The 14,882-nt window shown below is 50.2% G+C and overlaps 2 non-coding genes and 1 pseudogene across 2 annotated transcripts; 2 read left to right on the top strand and 1 right to left on the bottom strand.

The window, feature by feature from the left end:
• Window positions 1-14,882, top strand: part of LOC120381855 — a 302,668-nt pseudogene that overhangs the window by 170,223 nt on the left and 117,563 nt on the right.
• Window positions 4,614-4,686, bottom strand: TRNAV-GAC. The gene has a single exon. It is a non-coding gene; the product is annotated as a tRNA-Val (tRNA).
• TRNAC-GCA lies at window positions 8,540-8,611 on the top strand. The gene has a single exon. It is a non-coding gene; the product is annotated as a tRNA-Cys (tRNA).

Below are 14,882 nucleotides of genomic sequence, written 5' to 3'. Positions count from 1 at the left end.
AGAGCCCCTGCTGACTCACTGCTCACCTCTGTGCCCACCTGCTCCCCACTTGCCAACCCGCTCGCCCACCTGCTCCCCACTTGCCCCCTCACCCTCCCCCGCAAGTGTAAAGCCTCATTCACAGACCCAGGGGTCACTATATCACTGCACACAGCAGTCACTCAGTGCGGTTGTAGATAAATCTCTGCATTACGCATTTTTGTATAACTTGTCTATGACTTTGTATTGAACCTTGGTAATATGTTATAGGGGGCCCCTAAGGTAGTGTAATTAAGGTAACAGAAAAATGTCTTTTTGCTAGAAGTAGAATAAGATCTTCCGCCTCCTTGGTAATCAGTCGCCCTGTGGAGTGAATGAGGTGGGACTGAGGAAGGCATGGAAGGCAGCACCTCCAGACAGCTGCAACCCTTGGAGAGGGGCTGGGAGCCCGACCAAGGCCAATCAGACTTGGCAAGTGGGCTGGCTAGAGAAGAGCCGACACACTGACGGCCTCGGGGGTTAGGAGCAAGCACCTTCCTGTGGGAACCCCCTCTGTGCGGCACTGGGACAACCCCCAGCCCAGAGAAAAGCAGCAAAAAGAACCAACAGACACAGTCCCGGATTTTGAATCTCGGAGATTTGCCCCTCTCCATCCACCGACTCGCTGCTTGCCTCCTCACTCCCTCCACCCCAGTATAAAGCCTCATTCAAAGACCCGGGGGGGGGGTCCGCTATATTACAGCACACCGCAGTCACTCACTGCAGCACCAAACATTAAACTATTGAAAATGGCGCCCCCCTCCAGCCACTGACGTTTTGGACTAGAAAGCTTTGCCCCAGACATCCCCTTCAGAAGACACCCCCAGACGGGCTGAGGGATACTGGTGTGACCTCACCTGGCAGCCCCCAAAGAAGGAATTGGGGGGACTAAATGGACAGGCCCCCTCTCTAGCTGAAGCCTGGCAAGGGAGGTATGTGGATCCCACCAGAAGTTAAAATGAAAAGTGAGGGAGGGGAGGCTCTGCTGGACCTGGGCAGCTCTAGATACAGCCCCAGGCACGTAGGAGGATTTCCACTCCTGAGCCGTGGAAGCAGAAATTGACTTTTCCTTTCCAGATTTAGTTAATGTTCAGAAAGGGAATCTAGCGCCTGCCTTCCAGATTTGAACACCTCAACATTCAGGAGCGCTCGAGCTCAGTTTGGGCAGCTGTTACTTCATTTCTCCCAAATCAAATAGGCTGATCCACTGTCATTTGCCGTAGCAAAAGGAGGATAAAACTGAGCAAGAAATGCTTCCCAGGGGTTATTAGGACTGGAATTGCTATTTTCAACAGCCATTGCCTTTTTGTTTGTTTTTGTTTTATTTGTTTAAAAGGAAGACAGTGATATTGCATTGGCAACTTCCCCAGAGAAAGAAAGAGTGGAACAAAAGAATAATAAAGGCACCTCAACTTTTCCTCATTTATGGAGCACAGTCTTATAATATGCATCCAGATCTCCTCCAATCACACATGCTGAAAATTGTTCCACTTTACTGCAGCTCTGTAACCATATGGGAACCAATCCTGTCTGTGTTCTGTGCACATCCAAAATCCCTGCTGAGTGACCCACCCTGGGAGCAAGTTACCAGTGACCCAGGGCTGGGGTGGAAGGAGGGTGCAGGTGGGGGGAGCACCCAGGCCTGGGGCGGCAGGGGGTGTGTGGGTTGGGGAGCATTGGTGGGGAAGGGAACGCCCAGATCTGGGGCAGCACAGATTGTGGGGGGGAGCCCAGGGCTGGAATGGCATGGGGGGTGTGGGTTGGGGGGGGAAGAGCCCAGGGGTGGGGTTGCAGGGGGATGCAGGTGTGGGGAGGCCCAGAGCTGCGGTGGCAGCGGGTGCAGGTTGCGAGCCCAGGGCTTGGGCAGCAGGAGGGTGTGAGGGGAGCCCAGGGCTGGAATGGGGCAGCCAAAATTTTTTCCTTAGGGAGGCAAAATCCTAGAGCCGACCCTGCCTCCAAGCACTGTGAAGTAGGTAGGAGCGGATCATTATTATCCCTACTTGAAAGAGGAGAAGCTGAGGCTGAGAAAGGAGAATTGACTTGTCTGAGGTCACACAGCCAGTCAGTGGCAGAGTTGGGAATAGGACCCAAGAGCCCTGATTTTCAAACTAACCATCGGATCTTCTTCGGATGCAAGCAGAAGTGCTTGCATCCGAAGAAGTGGGTATTCACCCACGAAAGCTCATGCTGCAAAACTTCTGTTAGTCTATAAGGTGCCACAGGATTCTTTGCTGCTTCTACAGAACCAGACTAACACGGCTACCCCTCTGATACTTGACATCGGATCTTGAATTTCAGACACTGAATGACCTGAATAAAGTGCTCTCAGATGAGCTCCAGACCAACAACAGTGACAGTAATTATTCAGCAAGTATTTGAGGAGAACTGCAAGGTTAGAGAGAATCATGAACTGCTCAGACACAATTAATGCAGAGAAGCAGCAAAATTCATCAAACATAGAACTGGTTCTGACTTATTTCCTTGGTCTTAAAAGAGAACAACAAGACCTGAGTCTCCTCCCTGTCAATAACCCCCTGCTGAGCCAATCAGGGTAGAGACTGAGGACGGGAGGCTGAGGGTTCTCACCAGAGAGCCCAAAGGATGGCCCAGGTCACTGGTGGGGATCACTGCCCGAGCACTATTTCAGCCCCACATTTTTGGGTGGACCTCCCACAGTGGGAGCTGCAGAGCACTCCCCCGCAACACACACACACACACACACACACACCCCTCTCCTGCTGTTGGGAGGGGAATAGGAGAAAGGACAAAAGAAGGAAGAGACAAAGAGAAAGGAGGGAGGCAGGGAGGAAAAGGTGAAACACAAAGGACAAACCCTAATGTCCCCAGTGATTCTAAGGGACAGAATCCCAGGTGCGCAATAAAATTCTGCCTCCTTAAGCTCGTGTTTTCCATGCCTAGAATTCAACTGTCACCAGATGGATCAGACTGAACAGGTTTCAAACCTCCAGGAGGCTCTTACCTTCTAAACAGGGACGGCTGTTTTCTAGTAAAATCACTACAAGGGAAGGAGAAAACTCGAAAGAGGTTCCTCCTGGCACTCACATCCATGAACCCGAATACTCCCCCAGTCCTCAAAGAGAGACCTGGAGAAGGAGACTTGCTGGAGCAAAGCCACAGGGGTCTCTGAGGTTTCCCTGGCCCCTCGCCCCGGTCCTGCCTGGCTGATGTCAGCATCTCTCTGTGAGGTCACCACCTCCCCACCACCTTGGACCAATAGGCTGAGGTCCTGCCAAAGGCCTTTGTGATGTCACTGCCACACCCCTCCCTTGCTGTGCCAATGTCCTGCCCCTGGCCAGGCACTTTGGAGGTTTGAGCTACTCCCTGGGGATCACCCCACTCAAGGAGCGTTCGTTCTAGGCAGCAAGCCGGCTAGACAGGAAAACATCAGATGCTGCTCCCAATGCTACACTCAGTTTTTCAGAAATGAGTCGACTTTATGGCCAGAAGAGACCATTAGAGCATCTAATCTGACCCCCTGCATATCACAGGCCTCCTGTATGACACAGTAGTGAGTTTATTACGCAGGGTCCACCCCTCCCTCACTGTGAATAGTACATGAACCAGCTTTGTAAAGGAGCTGAGATTTCCTAAGAACTTCAAGCAAAATACACCAGTTTCATAAAACAGATTTATTAACTACAGAAAGATGGAGTTTTAATGATTATAAGTGGTAGGCATAAAAGATCAAAGTAAGTTACCATGGAAATTAAAGATAAATTCACAATCTAAACTTTACACCTTATTACGCTAGGCCGTAGTTCGGTTATGCCACAGGAAGGCTTAATGCTCGAGCTGCAGTGCATGCTGGGCAGGCTTAAGGCCGGGCTCCCCATGGCAGGAGAGAAGAAGATGACTTGGCCCCTGGAGGGGCAGGCTGGGGCTTCCTGGATCCCATTTGCTCACAGCCAGCGCCCTGCCCCCACTCCCAAGTCATTAATGGCTCCCCCAGGTCAGCCAGAATGGAGCAGCGGTTTTCACTGCACCAAGTCCACTTACGGCTTACAGGCAACTCCCAACCCCCCCACAGCCCACCATGTCGGCCAGAAAGGAGCCCACTCAGCCTCGCCATTGCTGCTTTTCCTTCCCCCCAGAACCCCGCTTCTCCTGGGCTGCAAGGAGCCACCCCTGGGAAGCCAAGAGGCAGGCACAGGATTCTGCCTCCCAGCAGCCAACCGCACCTCCCCCGGCTTTGCAGAATGAATGGTGACACTCTACTAACCCCACTTAGCCGCACTGAGGTGCTTAGCTTCTGCCCTGCCTTTCTCAGCTCCACTTTCCTCTTTTGCCCCATTCCTGCCTCACTTCCTCCTTTGGCAAGTCACGCAGAGGAGGCCAGCAGGAAGAGTCGGCCTCCACCGGCCAACCTCCAACAGCAGAGGAGACCAAGCCACAAGCCTCCAAAAGGTGACACGCCGCACTCCTCTAGGTTCTCCAGCCTGACGCCAAGGTGCTTTCTCCACTGCTGTCAGCACCCTCTGTCATGCGGGGGTTGGAGTTATCCCACAGACAGGCCAATAGGAGAAGGAGGAGCATCTTCCTGAACAGCAAGGGGATCTGGGAAAAAGAAGCCAGCATGTTTCTGCCTGGTTTTGAACCAGGGACCTTTTGCTTGTCAGGCAAACGTGATAACCACTACACTACAGAAACTCCGTCTGCTTGGCTATTGCTCACCCTGGCACAGACCGATGGACAAACCTGGAGAAAGTGGTGGCAGCCCTTCAATGGGCCAGCAGGCAGCGCAGAAGACTGGAGCCGGGGCTCAGGAAGTCGTCCTTACGTCGCCCTTGTGACTCCAGCTTGAGGGAGAGCTTCTTTTTCTTCCCCTTGCTGACAAAGAGCAAGAGAAGAATGAAAGGTCAGGTGGGCCAACTCGGTGCAGAAGCCCATGCTGCCTTTTCCTGCTGCATAGCCTGAAATGAGGGACTCGTGGCAGTTAAAGGAACTGCTGCACTTTCAGAAAACATCCCACCTGTGCACAAAGGGGGATAGAAGAGCCTGTTAGTCTAGCACGCTCCCAACTGAACTACTTCAGCAGCTGCTCGGTTTCTTTTTGGCCTCCTGCTTTTCTGTCTGGGATGTTGTTGTCAGCTGTGGCACAGAAAAAGGACCTCATTGCGAGCGGCCCATGAAGACAAGATTCACTTTTGCCTTCCTTGCTCGGCTTTACTTGCTTCCTCGCCCTATTCCTGCCTCAGTTCCTGGGTTACCTGAAGGTGACAGGGGGCCAGCAGTACCAGGAGGAAGTTGGGCAGCTAGACCTTGGTGGCAAAAGTTCTGCCGCCACTTGCCACCCCACTCTCTTCTCCCAGCGTCACATATTGGCCACCAGGGACTTGGGGCCCAGCAGCGCAACGGAAGGCAGTGGACAGAGCCACCCTCGCCTTGAAGCTCCAGCTCATTAAACCACATCTTCAGTCGCTGATGGCCAATGAGAGACCGACATCGCTTGCTATTTTAGCACTTGGAAATGCCATTGGTCAGTCATTGGATCCCTGTAATGCTGTTACAGAACAAATGAACATAGAATCTCAGTGTGACATTCTATACCTTTGGGGGAGCGGCTGTAACCCCCATAATCTTCATTTTCATATCATTGAGATCTTACATATAGAGCATGACTTGTAAGGTATCAGGGAAAGGATATGATCTGCTGAAAGTCATTTCTCTACCCATAGATGTATACCATGCATGCATATGAAGTTATGAGAATTGTGCAGTGTGGTTGTCACTGTGCTGTAAGGTGGGGGAGTCAGCCAAATATTAGATCCCCAGTGGCAACAGCAAGGAAAGTAACCAACACCCGGACAGGGTGACAAACAACCCATCGACAGCCATTGCCCAGCAAGGGAGCTACAATGCACTGACTCACCTGCATGAGGACACCCCAGGGGAATTGCTCAGACTTGCTTGGAGAGACGCAGTGATGCTCACCTGACTCTGAAGGGGGAAGGGGGGCAAAGCCATGAGGGAAGAAAGGACATGATAAAAGGAGAGACATGTGCCAGGCTTTATCTCTCTCTGTCACCTACATCTACAGACACCCCCACACCAAGCAACTGAAGCGCTGATGAAAGGGGAGAGCCTGGCTGAAAAGCCACCAGCCAGCCTGTGGTGAGAAGCATCTGAGTTTGTAAGGGTACTGAAAGGGTTAAGATCAGCTTGGAATTAAAAGCAATGAGGAGTCCGGTGGCACCTTAAGGACTAACAGATTTATTTGGGCATAAGCGTTCGTGGGTAAAAAGCCCACTTCTTCAGATGCATGGAGTGAAAATTGCAGATAGAGGCATAAATATAGATTGGAACATGAAGTGACGGGAGTTACCGTACAAGGGGAGAACCAGTGTTGAAGGCTAATTCAGTCAGAGTGGATGTGGTCCTCTCCCCATAATTGATGGGGAGGTGTCAATACCAAGAGAGGGAAAATTGCTTTTGTCCTGAGCCAGCTACTCCCAGTCCTTATTCAAGCTCAAATTAATGGTGTTAAGTTTGCAAATCAATTGTAACTCTGCAATTTCTCTTTGAAGTCTGTTTTTGAAGGTTTTTTGAATGGCTACTTTGAATTGTTGGGTGTGAATGTGTAAATGTGCTATTAACTATACAAGTCCCATATGGTCTTGTGATCTGGATTCCTGGTTTTCACCCAGGCAGCCTGGGTTCAATTCCCAGTGTGGGAACAGTGCAGAGCTTTTGCTCAGAGGGGAGGCAGGAAATGAAAGGAATAGGAAGGGATCCTGCCAGCAGGGGAGTTGGACAGTGTTGGAAGGGGACCCCAGAAGTGGGGGTGGGGCAGTGGTCTGGGGGGAGATGAGGGAAGGATCCCAGCTCTGTGGGAAGTTGATATGCTGGAGAGCACAGGCCTGGCATGGGGGGTGGGAAGAGTGAGTGTGTCCCTCTAAACTCACCACCAGCAGACTAGGCAGGCTTGGAAGAATTACGTATTTGTTGGTAAATGTCAATTTCTGTGTAAACACACGACCCAATGGCAAAATCTTTCCATCGATAATAATCAAACCTAACAGATGGGCAAAGTAAGAAACATGTTGCTTGAGAACTTATCCTGTTCTAATCCTCTAGGGTTCCCTTTTGCCTTAGGCACCACCACATGGGCATTTCATATCCCTCCCCATTTTCACACACGGACACACAATTTCCTTTGCACAGATCCATGAACAGCAAAACCTCCCTGTGTCTATTGTCTGAGCCAGGGCATTCGATTCCACTGAAACCTTCTCTCCTGCAATGGCAATGGTCAGACAGAGGAAATGCGTCCACCTTCCCCCTGGCAATGAGATATTCACTCTCCTCTTCTTGCTGCTGCTGTTATTCCATGAGTCATCAAGGATGGAATAAAAAGCTGAGTTTACTCCAGGGTGAGGAAAGAACGGAGCCACCAACGCCCTCAAAAATCTCAATGCCCAGAGAAAACCTGCCTCTGTTATTGGACTCCCAGAGGTGCTGGCAATACAATGGGAAAAGGGACTGCCTGAATTGCCAAGGCAGGGAATGAACAATCTACAGCAACATCATTAACCACAAACACACTCTAATCATGCTCCAGCCAGTGGGGAAATGGGCAGTAACTCTGGCTGTTCAGCCATGGCCACACGTACAGAGCTGCACAGCAGTGAGTGTGCTGGGGAAGCTGGTCTGAGCAAACAATTTGTAATGACCCTTCAGTGAGAACAGAACCAGAGTGTAGAAAGGCCCCTGTGTTAAGTGGTTGTGGCTGAGGCCTTAGGGTGCTAGGCTAAAAAACCATGGGTGCCTTTCTGTGAAAGTTTGATCCTTGCCAGCTAGGCAAGGCTGGTGTGTGGTGTCTCCATGGCTGTACTTTCAGGGTCTGATCACAACAGTGCCAGAGGGAGCCAAGCCTAGACATATTCAGAGGCTAAGGCCAGGTCAATATTTCAAACAGTGAGTCTATGCTGCTGCAGCTCAGTAATGGAGATGCTCTATGCCAGGGTTTCTCAAACGTCTTTTCACTGCAACCTCCTTCTGCCAAAATAACTTAATACGTAGCCCTGGAAAGAGGAACCAAGCACCTCCACTCGGGGGGGGGGGAGCAGTGCCAAAGACTGAGCCCTGGGGTGGGAAGGCAAAACCAAAGCCTGAGGGATTCAGCCCTGGGTGGGGGGGCTCAGACTTTTGGCTTCAGCCCCAGGACCCAACAAGTCTAATACCAGCCCTGGTGACCCCATTAAAACAGAGTCACAACCCACTTTGTGGTCCTGACCCACAGCTTGAGAACCACTGCTCCATGCTGAGGGGGGAGAGTTTTCCTGTTGGTGTAGTCAATCCACTTCCCCAGGAGGTGGCAGCTCTGTCATGGGGAGAAGCTATATCGGTGGGTGTGCAAGCTGTGGTGTTTACCACATTTAAGAAGTTTAATCAAACCCCATTTTTAAAACCACCTGTGGTCTGGGAATGGCACAGGAGCTCGATGAAGCAGGGTCTGTCCTTCAAAGTCCTGGAGATCACTCTTCCTTACTCCTGTTGTAATGGGGGTATAGCTCAGGGGTAGAGTGTTTAATTGCAGATCAAATGGTCCTTGGTTCAAACCCAAGTGCCCTCTTAAAGAAAAGAAAAAAAAATGTATTTCCATTCTCCATTATGTTCAGGAGCTCCACCATACGAGGATGCTTGAAATGAATGTGAACACTCCACATTTTGCTGTCCAAATGCATAAAAACCTAGCAAACCTGTCCATCAGCTGAAATCAGTTCCAAGCCTCTAAGTGTCTAGTTTATGTTTTCATCAATTAAACAAAGGTATCATTCCCTGAAGCAGAGCAGAAGCTTGAAATACAGGCAGCATAGGGCCAATATTCATAATGTCAACTACAAAAAATGATTCACATCTAGAGATAGCATCATTATAATCAGCCAATCAGAACCTCTCCATAGACCCCTTACACAACCACTTCTCTGTAATATTGGCTGCAAATATAGAACAGTGGTCGCAACGGTGATCTATGCAGTTGCAGATTAAGTCAATAACGTCGCAGGAGGTGACACGGCATCAGTGAGACTGATACTGGAATACTGCCTCCAGTTTTGGTGTCCTCATTTGAAAAAGATGTGAAATTGGAGCTGGGGCAGCAAAAAGCCACCTAATCTTCTGAGGGGTGGAAAAAATACCTTCTAGTGAGCTATTGAAAGAGCTCAACCTGATTAGCTAATCAAAAGAAGATTGAAAGGTGAATTCATTGAAGTGCCTTAATGGAGAGAAAAGATTGGGTATTTAAGGGCTCTTTAATCTAGCAGAGAAAGGCATAAGAAGACCCAATGGCTGGAAGGTGAAAAGAGACAAATTCATATTACAACTAAGGCACAAAAATTCAACAGCGAGGATGATTCACCACAGGAACAAGCTACCAAGGAACGTGGTGGATTCTCCATCTCCTGATGTCATTTCATGAAGACTAGATGCCTTTCTGGAATGTGTTTGCCCCCAAAGTAGCTCTTGTGTCATACAGGAGGCCTGTGATATGCAGGGGGTCAGATTAGATTCTCTAATGGTCTCATCTGGCCATAAAGTCGACTAATTTCTGAAAAACTGAGTGTAGCATTGGGAGCAGCGTCTGATGTTTCCCTGTCTAGCCGGCTTGCTGCCTAGAACGAACGCTCCATGAGTGGGGTGATCCCCAGGGAGTAGCTCAAACCTCCAAAGTGCCTGGCCAGAGGCAGGACATTAGCACAGCAAGGGAGGGGTGTGGCAGTGACATCACAAAGGCCTTTTGCAGGACCTCAGCCTATTGGTCCAAGGTGGTGGGGAGGTGGTGACCTCACAGAGAGATGCTGACATCAGCCAGGCAGGACAGGGGCGAGGGGCCAGGGAAACCTCAGAGACTCCTGTGGCTTTGCTTCAGCAAGTCTCCTTCTCCAAGTCTCTCTTTGAGGACTGAGAGAGTATTTGGGTTCACGGATGTGAGCGCCAGGAGGAACCTCTTTCCAGTTTTCTCCTTCCCTTTTAGTGATTTTACTAGAAAACAGCTGTCCCTGTTTAGAAGGTAAGAGCCTCCTGGAGGTTTGAAACCTGTTCAGTCTGATCCATCTGGTGACAGTTGAATTCTAGGCATGGAAGACACAAGCTTAAGGAGGCAGAACTTTATTCTGCACCTGGGATTTTGTCCCTTAGAATCACTGGGGACATTGAAGTTTGTTCTTTTTTGCTTCCCCTCTTCCTCCCTCCTCTTTTTCTCTTGCTTCCTTTGTCCTTTTACCTGTTCCCCTCCCAACACCAGGAGGGTGTGTGTGTGCGCGTTGCGGGGGAGTGCTCTGCAGCTCCCACTGTGGGAGGTTCACTCAAAAGTGTGGGGCTGAACTAGTGCTCGGGCAGTGATCGCCACCCGTGAGCTGGGCCATCCTTTAGGCTCTCTGGTGAGAACCCTCAGCCTCCCGTCCTCAGTCTCTACCCTGATTGGCTGAGCAGGGGGTTATTGACAGGGACGAGACTCAGGTCCGTGTTCTCTTTTAAGAACAAGGAAATAAGTCAGAACCAGTTCTATGTTTGATGAATTTTGCTGCTTCTCTGCATTAATGGTCTCTCAGCAGTTCATGATTCTCTCTAACATTGCAGTTCTCCTCAAATACTTGCTGAATAATTACTGTGCACACTTGTTGATATGGAGCTCATCAGAGCACTTTATTCAGGTCATTCAATGTCTGAAATTCAAGATCCGATGGTTAGTTTGAAAATCAGGGCTCTTGGGTCCTATTCCCAACTCTGCCACTGACTGGCTGTGTGACCTAAGACAAGTCAATTCTCCTTTCTCAGCCTTAGCTTCTTCCTCTTTCAAGTAGGGATAATAATGATCCGCTCCTACCTACCTCACAGTGCGTGGAGGCAGGGTCGGCACTAGGATTTTTGCCGTTCCAAGCAAAAACAACTTTAGCTGCCCCCACCTCAGCCCTGGGGTCCCCCGCCACATGCTCCTGCTGACCGAGCCCTGGGCTTCCCCCCACCCCCAACCCCCTGCCACCCCAGCCCTGGCCTCTCCCCCCATCCGTGCCAACAACATCGGTTTGTTCTCCCCAGTCCACCCAGGCTGAGCTGCTCCCGTTTATACCCGTCTCCAGTCGGAGCATGCCCAGAGAGGGTGAGGGGGTGTGGCCGCTTCAACCCACATGGCGCAGTTAACCCTAGCAGTGCCAGTGCAGGGTTGATACACCTCATCACAGACAGCATTTCCCGAATTTGGGGATTAGCTAGGAGATCTCTTCAGGAGTAACCTCTTGTAGGGACTGGGTCACAAACACCTTGGGAACCAAATACCTGGGCGTTTTCCTAGTTCCGAATCACTTGCTGTGGAATTCTATCCCTGGATCATCTGAGACAATATTGACTTAAACAACTGAACTACCCTGCGACCATGTGCACTTACTTTGGTCAGTTGCACCCATTTGGGGTCTGCTGCTGTTCACCTTTTCAGAGTGGAGAGTTAAACATACGACTGTTTCTTTGGTAACATGTCCAACAGCTTGGAGTATTCTCTCCTGTTGACTGAACTGCATTTGAATTTTCTCCATGTCATCATGCAGGAATAGGGGGAAAAACAAACCTGAAGTAAAAAAATTTCCCAAAAAATCTGAGCTACATTCTGTCAAACAAAACTAACATGCAGTTATATGACCAAGGAGCCTTCATGAAAGATAGAAAACCCATATCACAGAGAGGTAGAAGACACTTTCATTTTAATTTAAAGTGAAATTCCAGACTAGGTTACATCTGATGTCTCAGAATCAGGATGAGAGATTCTCCCATGATCCACTGAAACCTGCTTCACCCAGCGCTTTCTCATGCATCCGACGAAGTGGGTATTCACCCACGAAAGCTCATGCTCCAAAAGTCTGATAGTCTATAAGGTGTCACAGGATTCTTTGCTGCTTTTACAGATCCAGACTAATGAGAGGTATCAGAGGGGTAGCCGTGTTAGTGTTATTTACAGGAGTTTTAGCACCTTCATAATGGGAGAAAAAACAGCCGACCTTCCCAGAAGCGGCTTTGCCATTGAGGGAAAAGGGGATTTGAACGGTGCTTGGGATCCATTTGAAATCCCCTTCCAAGTCTGACACTTTCATCTCCTGCCAGACTGACTCTGATTTAGGATCAAAGACGTGTACAAGCACCATTCCCAAGCATGGACAGCCAAGAACATGACCCCACCAGACACGCTGGGAAGCGAAGGAATACGAAGGGGTGAACTGTGCATGGCTCAGGCACAAGGTAACGGTTCTGGGGTGATGGGGAAGGATGGAATGTCTGAGTCGCCCCATCTCCTTCCAGTGTCACAGAGCCTAAAATGACCCTTATTTCCCTGACACTGCTCCAGCTCTTCTTCATATTTAAATATATTTTAAATGAGAAAAAAAAGTCAGCAAAATAACTGCTGTTCTGCACAATCCAGGGTAATGTGAGAACAACTGGGAATGAGACAATCTGTCCTCAAAGAGGAACTTGACGTCTCTAACAGTAACTTTGCACTGGGAGGAGGAGTATAAATGTGAATCTCCAGGTTTGTTTAGACAAGGAAATGTGACGATGGTTAGCTCAGATCAGGAGGAAATGTGCTAGATAACCCCACTGACTATCCATAGCCCATGTCTTTACTGCAAGAATAGCTCTCTTATTACATCAGGAAAATGAACTCAAGCTAGCTAACTCCATGGCAACCACAGTGATGAGACCCAGGTAGATTTTATCTCAACGTAGCTGGTTGAAGACACCCCCCCATCTCCCCCACCTGGGGTGATGACATTCCTGGTAGAAAGGACACAGGCTCCCATGACTCGCAGGACAATGGAGTTGATACAAAGGACCACAGAATCCACCCCAAAGACGGGCGAGCTTCAGAAGTGGGCAACTCATGTGTGGGAGCTGAGGGACTACAGTGTGCAAAAGATGCAAACAGCCTTAACACTCACTACCTGGGAACTGTCAAAAGAATTAAAGAAAAAATCTCCTGACAGCTCTAGAGAAGGTTTTTCTGAAGTTTGTCTCCTTTATGGATTCTCTGATGTTTAGAAAGGCCTGAACTATGAGTGAAGCTTTTCCCACACTCGCAGCATTCATATGGTCTCTCTCCGGTGTGGACTCCGTAATGTGTAACAAGGGTTGAGCTTCGAGAGAAGCTTTTCCCGCACTCACTGCATTCATAGGGTTTCTCTCCCGTGTGGACACTCTGGTGAGAGATAAGAGAGAAGAGGTGAGTGAAACTTTTCCCGCACTCACTGCATTCATAGGGTCTCTCTCCTGTGTGGATCCTCTGATGCATAGTAAGATTTGAGCTCCGAGAGAAGCTTTTTCCACACTCGCAACATTCATAGGGTCTCTCTCCCGTGTGGACTCTCTGGTGAGAGATAAGGGAGGAGAAGTGACTGAAACTTTTCCTGCACTCACGGCATTCATAAGGTCTCTCTCCTGTGTGGATCCTCTGATGCCTAGTAAGGTTTGAGCTTCGGGTGAAGTTTTTCCCGCACTCACAGCATTCGTAGGGTCGCTCTCCTGTGTGCATTGTCTGATGAGAGATAAGGGCTGATCTCTGAGTGAAGCTTTTCCTGCACTTGCAGCATTCGTAGGGTCGCTCTTCTGTGTGGATTCTCTGATGAGAGTAAAGGGTATATCTCTGAGAGAAGCTTTTCCCACACTCACAGCATTCATAGGGTTTGTCTCCTCTGTGTATTCGCTGATGCCTACTAAGGGCTGAGGTACGATTGAAGCTTTTCCCACACTCACAGCATTTGTAGGGTCTCTCTTTCGTGTGGATTATCTCATGTCGAATAAGGACTGAGCGGTAATGGAAGTTTTTCCCACACTCACTACATGTATTCTCTCGCTTTTCCGTGAGGATTTTCTCCTGGGACGTAGTTTCCTTGAGGTCCCTGTGAGTTCCCTGACAATTAATGGGTTCATCCACTCTCTCCTCTGAGTGGTTTCCCTGCTCTCTCTCTGGTCTGGGGTAACTTTCACCAGCTTTTCCCTGCTCACGGGGGCTGGACACACTCCCTTTGGCTCTTCGCAGTAATTCCCCATGCGCTTCGGCGAGCTCAGCATCTTCCTGGTGAGGATTCTGCTCCTCGCTCTCCCTCACCACCCCATCACCTGCTAGAAGAGAGGAGAAGTCTCAGAATTGGGGATGGAAAGGCAGAGAGCAAACCCAAGTAAGTGCTGGAGAGACAGAAAATAAAAATCAGGGACTGAATTCCCCCTAACTCTTCCCCACAGGGGACAGTGGAGGGGATCAATTCTGCTCCCCACCCAGGACCGGCCTTTAGGGGGGGCCGTACGGGTGCCCCACCCAAGGGGGTGCCGGGCGCAGGGTTTGGATTCCCACCTGACCTGCTGCCGAGAGGCTCGCTGGGCTGATGAACGCGGCACAGGGAGCAGATAAGCAGCTGCGTGGGGGAGTGGGAGAGACCCGAGCTGCAGGGGGCAGTTGGACGACCAGCCGTCAGAGTCAGGTGACTGCTCCGGAGCAGAGGGGCCCCTCCACGGCCCTGCTCCACGTGTGCAGCTGCTGCTGTTCCTGTCCCCCCACACCCCGTTCACCCCCGGAGTCGCCCCGTCCACCCCTGACTGGGAGCATCCTCCTGACTGCTCTGCAGGGGGGAGGTGCTGATTGATGGCGGGGTGATCCCCTCCCGCCAACCCAGGTACCCGGCTTCCACTGAGCTGGGGTGACGGGACGGGGGAATCTGCATGTGCTGCTGCCTCTCTGGGGCCGGAGCTGCCGGCAGCTGCTTGTGTCTGAACAAGCCTAGTTCAGGCTCCTGACCCTGAGAACTTTCTTAAAGAGACAGCGCGCTCACTCACTCAGGCACACACACACTCCTTCATATCCTCCC

This window comes from Mauremys reevesii, linkage group 14 (assembly GCF_016161935.1).
Source record: "Mauremys reevesii isolate NIE-2019 linkage group 14, ASM1616193v1, whole genome shotgun sequence".
NCBI classification, from domain to species: Eukaryota; Metazoa; Chordata; order Testudines; family Geoemydidae; genus Mauremys; species Mauremys reevesii.
This window is presented reverse-complemented; position numbering and strand designations above follow the sequence as displayed.